The sequence below is a fragment of the Phyllostomus discolor genome, chromosome 4 (assembly GCF_004126475.2).
Source record: "Phyllostomus discolor isolate MPI-MPIP mPhyDis1 chromosome 4, mPhyDis1.pri.v3, whole genome shotgun sequence".
NCBI lineage: Eukaryota > Metazoa > Chordata > Mammalia > Chiroptera > Phyllostomidae > Phyllostomus > Phyllostomus discolor.
The window spans coordinates 188,638,823-188,647,325 of record NC_040906.2 but is presented as its reverse complement, the minus strand read 5'-3'; the positions used below and the strand labels follow the sequence as shown (position 1 = coordinate 188,647,325).

General features: G+C 42.0%; 1 pseudogene; it reads right to left on the bottom strand.

Moving 5' to 3' along the window:
- Positions 1–5,932: 5,932 nt before the first annotated feature.
- LOC114495097 lies at positions 5,933–6,627 on the bottom strand (annotated as a pseudogene).
- Positions 6,628–8,503: the final 1,876 nt, after the last annotated feature.

Genomic DNA, 8,503 nt, shown 5'->3' with positions numbered 1-8,503 from the left:
AACCATGACTGCACCAAAAAATATATCCATATGGTATCAATGGTTACGCAGTCAGTTTTTGCCATTGCATTTTTCTATAATAGGATGGAGTTGGGTCGCAAAGATGTTTTAAGATCATTACCTTAGAAGAAATCTGTCATTGTGACAAAACCATAAGTATAGATAAATTAGAAACTGAGAAAGTGGCAAATGTTGCAGGGAAGATGGGATGAGTTGCTGGTCAGTGGGGAATAGTCTGAAGGGCAAGGAGTGAGTCATGCAGCCTGTGAAAACGATGCATCCCTGACCTGTGCATCCCTCGGTCATCGGTAAGAGAATATGAGAAAGATAAAATGGAGGTGCATATACCGGGTTTGGCCAGGCTTAGCAAATGTGAGCTTCAGCCATATTCTTGAGTTCGTGCCTAAGATCCAATGCCATTTCCTCATTACAATGTAGAAAATGTAGTGAGGAGTGAGGGACCTCACGAACACACCCAGAATGTCCTGAAAACCATTCAGACTCTGGCTGGCCTTGCCTCCTGCCTGGAAACGGAAGTAGAAGGTCCAGGAGGGAATTCCTGGAACCCCCTGAGGAGGATCAGAACATGCATTGCCCCCAGAATACCACTTTAGCATATTGATTATTTTGAGCTGAAGGCAACTGGGAAATGCCAAATGCAGGAGATCCTCTTTTTTTCTCCCCAAAAGCCAGGCATAAATTTCTCACAAGAAAGGTGCCTTCACAGTACTAGGAGGAAAAGAACATTCTTGTCACTGGTGGTGGGGTGTCAATGATGAGTCGAGTCTGCCTAAACAAATCTCATTAAAATACCCTGTATCTTCCATTAGTTTTCTTCATCTATCTCCTACTCACAAGCCCCAAATCCTTTCCTTGGTCTAGTCACTTCCACACATTTTATTGCCCTTCGTTAAAGTGGCACCTAAGCCCCCAAGTCGCACTGTTTTTAGGGGGAGGGTTTCATTTCCCTCCTTTAAAGAATTCCCCGCATGTCACATAAAAATACTAACATCAAATAAATTTTTATGTGTTCCTCCTGCAAATCTATTTTTTTGTCACATAGGGGAGTAAAAGTTCTCCTCTAGTCTCTTTGGGTCCCTGTCTGGGCCTAAGAATTAAACAGACTAACAGGAGAAAACTATGCATATTTTATTACATTTTCACACATACATGGGAGCTTCCACAAGAGAATAAAGATTCAAAGAGTGGCCAAAGCAGGAGGCTTTTCTACCTCTTAGACAAAGAAATAAAATATCCGTGAAGAATTAGTATGACAAAAGGGGTTGAGCTAGGGGTGGTAAATGGTGAAGAAGGAACTGGGAAGATAAGGGTAGTTTAACAAGTTTTGTTTGGGTAGATTTATTGGTCCCCAATTCCCTGTCTGTCCAGATGATAAAAATGTCTTACTTCTCCCTAATACAGGGATGCCAAATTTCATACAAGAGTTTTATCTCCTCATTTCAGGAAGAAAAAGGAGGGTCAGAGTGTCTGCTTGTACCTGCTTTTCGTAAGTGCCTGCCATTTCAAAATAATCAATAGGCCAAGTGGCATATTTTAGAGTGACCTAGTCTGGTTTCCTTCCTTCAGTTTAAACCACAGACTCCAGAAGAAAGACTTAAAGTGTAGAAGGCAAGTTTTTCTTATCCATACTATATAATGCCCTTCAGGAACCTGGGTTTTGTGAGGTAGACAGGTCGGGTCAGCCTGCCCTTCTATTCACTTTGGTGTTGTCATAGTCACTTCAGCAGGAATTTTCCCAAGGCTAGGAAGTTCCGATGATTCCTATTTTGGATCCACCAGGCCACCCAACCGAGACATGGAGACTACATACATAATAGCTTAAAGTTAATTTAAGAGAAGTCTAGAGTGCAGGTTCAATAACTCAAAGCTTAAGCATGGTAAAAGGTAACAGAGGTTCTCATAAATGTAATGCCTGTTGGAATTTACAAACATCAAAATGTAGTTGCTGGGGAGTTTTAGAGAACTAAAGGGGTTCAAAGCAAGCCCCCCCCCAAGATGTGCTACTTTGGCATGTAGATTATTTTGAATTGAAGGCAATGGAGGACCTGTAGGCTCAAGAGAAACTTTTACATCTCCCTCAGAGTATTTAAATTTGCAGTGTTGCCCTGGCCGGGTGGCTCAGCTGGTCGGAACATTGTCCTGATCACCAAAAAGGATGCGGGTTTGATCCCTGTTTGGGGCCTGTTCAGGGACAGCCAACTGATGTTTCTCTCTCTTGCTCTCTTTTTGTCTCTCACTGAAATCAATAAACGTATCCTCAAGCAAGGATTTAAAAAATAATAAAAAGATAAAAAAATGTGGGACCTTGCTCATAGTAAGAGTTACCACTAGAAATAACTTTGTACGGCCTGTACGCTAGGGCATGGCAAACTTGAATTAGCAAACATCTGATTTCCTTACTGTTCTACGAATTATCCTCCTCCCCTCTGAAACCTGCAGGCATCTTGCCTCATCCTTAACTTGGGATGCCACACGTCCCTTACGTTACCTTTCTGTCTCTGAGCCTCTCATGTATGTGGAGTCTCTGACTCACTCATGTATATGGGTTTCCCTATGGAGGTAGGGAATTAAATTTGATTATTTTTCTCTTGGTAATCTGTCCCATTTGGATTTAATTGTAAATATTAAACCAGTCAAAAGAACCCAGAAGAATAGGGGAAAAGTTCTTCCTACGCAAAACATTGGAAAGATCATCAAGTGAGATATCATTTTCCTCAATAGATCTTCGTTTTAGTCGATGCTGCTTTATTTTAGAAAAAAGGTGCCTGATGCAATGGCAGTATGTCCATGTAAAGCAGAAAAGAGTATGTCAAATTCTAAAACATGAAAGAAATCATTCTCACTCCTATTTGGTGGAAATATATTAAAAAGGAAGACATTGAACACCTTTTGGTCTCTTTTTACTTATAAACAAAAAGATTAATAAATGAACTTTTGAAACCTAACCTGTTGAGTAGAAGAACTCCCGGATTGGAAAATTTTGCAAATGCTTCCTCACCCCAGATACCAAACTGGTTTCTCATAACCATGACCTAAGACACTGGTTCTTATGATTCTTTGTCTTTCATAAAGTGCTACAGAGATAGCAGATCTTTTTTTTTTTTAAAGATTTTATTTATTTATTTTTAGAGAGGGAAGGGAGGGAGGGAGGGAGGGAGAGAGAGAGAGAGACATCAATGTGCAGTTGCTGGGGTCATGGCCTGCAACCTAGGAATGTACCCTGGCTGGGAATGAGATAGCAGATCTTATACATACTTGTTTGCTGACTGCATGAAATAAATAGTCCTTGACACAGCTTGGAGGGAAATGGCCACTGAACAAGGACAGCACTGGTTCTAAAGTACGTTTAAAGTACAGAATATTCGGGCCGAAGGGTCAACGTGAATTAGGTTGGTTTTCAGTTCATAAATCGTGTTGTTGCAAAAGATGAGTGTGTGTGTTTCTCGTTACGATAGAAAAGACACCATTTTTTTAATGCAGCAGGAAAAAAAATCTTTTGTTTGATTGTTTCTAGGCTTTAAGTTGAGAATTTTCCATGACGAAGTCTCCTTTGCGCTGTGGTCTGCAGCTGTGTGAGGTCTGAAGTACAGTCTTTGGCGTCACTCATTAATTCCCCACCCCTTCCAAAAAGCCTTTGGGGACTTAACAAAACTTTAAATCTCCCTAAAGATAGGGAAACATGGGACACATTAGAGATGCCCAAATCTTTGGTAAAAAGAACAGATTTCATTGTGGCTTGCTCTTCTCAAACACTTACTTCTTCAACCCAATCAGAAAGAAAAAGGATGAAAGAATAGCGAGGTCACTGCTAACCCAACCCTGGTCTCTTCTTGTTTCTGAAAAAACAAAATTTAGAAGGCTGCAACCTCAACTATGAGACCATTGGCTTTTAGCCCTTCTGTGAGAGGTAAAGCATTTCTTTCATCTATGATTCCTCTTCTCTCCTTTCCCTGCTCTCTGCCAAGAGAATGTGTGTGCGTGTGTGTGTGTGTGTGTGTGTGTGTGTTTTCCTTACTTCTTCCGCTAAAAGAATGGTTCTCCACCTGGGGTTATTTTGCCTCCCAAATATTTGGTAATGTCTTGAGACACATTTGATTGTGGCAGCTGGGTGTACTACTGGCGTCTAGTGGGTAGAAGCCAGGGATGCTGTGCAACACGCTACAATGCACAGGACAGTTTCTACACAAAGACTCACCTGACCCAAAATGTCAATATTCCTAATGTTGAGGCACTTGATCTAGAGGATTAAATGTGGAGGCCTCACTAGTCATACAATGATGTGTGGAGAAGCCTGAGTTAAAGAACAATTAAGAGCTACACGTCATTTCTCGTAAAATAACAGCAGTTTGGTGAACTCACAATCTGAGCTCAGCCACTCAGCAACAAGGTGTCATTGACAAGTTACTTAACTTCTTTGTACCTATTGGGAAAATATAATTAAAAGTGAAATCTCTTCCCAACCCAGAAAACCTTGCTTCGGAGGTAGAATAGATAGGAAACAATTTTACTATTGAATAAACATTAAATCAGAACATAATACACACCACAGGCGAGCGACTGAAAGGACCGCAAAGACAGAAAGACATTTTACTCTTTCCCATGGTAAAGAGACCCAACCCATTACAACACACGGGTTATGCAATTTGGAGTCAGGTGACCAGTAGGCCCACCTCCTGCCAGGACACCAATCTTCCTTGACGATTACATTTCAAAGAGATGACTCTCAGTCTTGTGAACATTTCTGAGTTTTTAGACTGGCAAGAGGTTTCTTTAGCCACTAAAAAAAAAATCACATATTTGTTTGAAAAGTACAGAGAAATTCTGAAAGAAAAGGGAGACCTGCATTCTCTTCCCTTGTTTTCAACAGGGGTCATTCAACCCCTGAGTTTTCATTTGCATTTGCCCTTATACATTTCAAGTTACTTGTGTATAAAAAGAGGTTAATAATAATAGTATTTACTTCTTAGAACTGTTGTAAAAATCATATAACTTAAAGCGTGCAGAAGCTGGTTAAATGAATTACACGAGGCCCCCCGCACTGCTGTGGCTCTCAGGCCCTGGAGACCTACAGCCTAGTAAGCAAACAGCAATCAGAGCCTGCAAATGCCCCATGGTTACCAAAGCAGAATGCTGATGACAAACAGTCACCAACAGCCAAATATGTGTTAAGCTATAGCCGATCATGTAATTTCCTTTGTTTGCGTCCATTGCTTTTCTGTACATGGTCATGTGGGTGATTTCATCATTGTGCCAACATCGCAGAGAGCCCTTACACAAACCTAGATGGTACAGCCCACTACACACCTAGGCTGTCCGGTATAACCTAGTCCTCCTCGGCTCCAAACCTGTGTGGCATGATTCTGTGCAAAACAGCCTCAGATTAAATCAAGTGCAAGAGAAATGACGCAATGAAGAGACTTAGCAAATGAGAGGTATGAGGCTGCTGCTGGCATAGCGTGGTTTTGTTTTGTTTTGTTTTGTTTTGTTTTGTTTTGTTTTGTTTTGTAGGTGTCATTTTTCTAATCAGGTCCATGACAGACATCCTAAGTGGTTCACGAAACAGAACAAAGTATTTTTTTCAAACATTTTAAAAAAAGACATTCACAAATATTTTAAGAAATATCTATGTAATCAGGGCAGTGATCTTCAGTAAAAAACAAAACAAAACAAAACAACAAAACCCAAACCTCTAAATAATCATGTTCTTAATGTCTTGTAGTTATGTTTGGAAATTGTTTCCTAACTATGGTAAACAATGTGTCTGAGTTTTTAAAATGTCCCTAGATGCACATTATTCTGAAAAAATAAATCAGTATGGTCAAACATTTTTTTTCCAGAACCAATCCTGAGAGCCAAACTAAAAAACTGGTCAAAGGAAAAGTACCAGGCTCTATAAATGCCCCAGGTTTGTCTTCAAATGGGAAGAAAACATTAAGAACACATGGAACCTTCCAAAAGGTTTTCAACAAGCTACCTTGGGAGCTCAGTTCAAAAATGGAGGTTCATGGACTGAAACAGATGTTTCAATGCAGCTCCAAAACTCTTTATAAATACTGCCACTTGGAAGGACAGTCCTGGATCAGAAGTTTCATTCCTCGCATATGTGATGTGTGCATGCCTTGTCTCAGTTTTCATAACTGTCTGTAATTTCTTCCTGAGTAGTGTCCATAACCACCCTGGCTTCTGCCACCATGGTCTCTGGACCTCCCATATCCATATCAATATCCATATCCTCCAGGTCAACTGTTGTGCTCGTGACTCTCATAGCCTTTGTCCCCACCACCTCTAGAGTAGCTGTGGCCATGCCCATGGGCCCCAAATGCACCCCTCTGGTTCCACGGGCTGACTTGCCACATGTTCCAAATGGATCGGGACCATCCAGAGACTCTCCAGTCATGGCTGTCATGGCATCCGAGGCATGCTCTGGATGGGGGAAGGCAGTGAAGCCAAAAACCTGGTATTGCTGAGTTTCCCAGGCCTTGACAACGGCCACCTCAGACATTGGCCTGAAGCCCTTGAACTGATCTTCCAGAGCCTGCTCATCGGTGTTGAAGTTAAGCCCTTCATGGAAGAGGTTCCTTTCCTCAGAGCACATGGCAGTGAATTAGAGTCCTGGGAGTTAAGGAAAAGGGCCAATAGACAGTTACCGCCGAGGGGCAGAGCGACTTGCGGTGTACTGTTTTATAGCAAACTCATTTTCATAAGTAGAAAGAATACACTATAAAACAATGAGGAAAAAGTATAGCATGATAAACACATAAACCATTGTATACACATGTATATACATGCGTATTATATATAATACATTTTATATATTAAAATTATATATATTATATACTATATCTATTATATATTAAAAACAAAAGCCAGTATATAGTCATTTATTATCATTATCAAGTATTAGTTACTATACCTAATTGCATGTACCATACTTTTATACGATTGGCAACATAGCAGGTCTGTTCACACCCACATCACCGCGAACATGTGAATAATGTTACAACAGCTCCCTTGTCACTAGGCAATAGGAATTTTTCAGCTTCATTGTAATCTTATGGGACCACTGTCAAATACGCGGTCTGCTGTTGACCGAAATGGGGTTCCTCAGCGCCTGAGTCTAAGCCTGTCCCCTGGCTCCTGTCAGGGGGGCACTCCTAACCACCTAACCACTCCCAGTTGGCTGCTGCCGATAGGAATTGATTTCTGCTCAAATAAACGCTTAAAATCGCCTCAGTTTATCTTTTGAAAAGGTTCGGGCCAGTGTTTGGCCATCAGTAAACGTTTGCTGCTTTGAGGCCTTGTGACGGCCCCGAGGTCCTGCCCCTGGTATACACTCCTCGCATGACTCCTTCTCCTTGAGTGCAGGCAGAACCTCTGCACATGGGGCACACGACTCCCCTGAGGAGGTTACTCCTTGGTTGGCTCTGAGTTCATCGAAAGGGAAATAATTCAGTGGGCCTGACTGAATCACATGGGTCCTTTACATCGAGGTGTAGAAATTAGAAGCAGAGAAAGTCGAGTAATATGAAGCAAGACGGCCTGTGGAGGGGGCCCACGTGGCAAGGAACTGCAGGCCGCCTCTAGGAGCTCAGAGCTGACCTTGCGGACACCCAGCAAGGACACAGGGGCCTCAGTCCCACAACCACAAGGAATTCTGCCGACAAACACACAAACGCAGGCAAGGACCCTGAGCTCCAAAAAGAAATGCAGCCTGGACAACATCTTTTTTCAATTTTGTGAAACCCTCAGCAAAAGACCTGGGCCTGGACCCTCAGCAAGCTCACCTGGGCCTGGACTTCTAATCCACAGAAACTAGAGAGAGAATAAATGATTGTTGTTTTGAGCTACACATTTTGTGGTCATTTGTTATGAACAATAGGAAATTCATACAGTCTTCAAAAAAAAAAAGGGTTAACGTTTTATTCTTATATCACCAACCAAGTGTTAGTGGAAACAACTGACCCACAGGGTCAACCGTACCACAGCCCATGTGTAAGCAACACCTAAAGCCTCTGTTGCAGCAGCAAAACTTATCAACAAATACACTGAACAAACCAACAGGGTGTGAGACTCCGGGCGAGTCCCTTCAGCTTGGTTTCCCTTCTACAGAGTTAGGGGGTTGACCCCACTGGTAACCAGGCCGCCCTGTTTACTGAGACTCCGAGTTCTCTCAGCGTCCCAAACAGTGAGTGTGGGAGGAGTACAGCTGGCTTTGCCATGGAGACCACCTCACAGCTGAGCAAACTGGACTGAATACTTCAGTTCCCCTTTAACAGACACGCTTTGGGTGTTCCTGGGAGGGTAGACAGGGATTCATCTAAGGCAAGCCTCCAAACATTTAGTGGGTTTGGCTCAAAAATATCTTATTTATAGATACCTTTATCTTTAGAAGTTTAAGTTACTGGAAATACATGTAATTAATCTTTGATTCATCCTTAAAGAATAAAGAGGGGCTTCACCGGAGGGTTCTGGAAAGCTACCG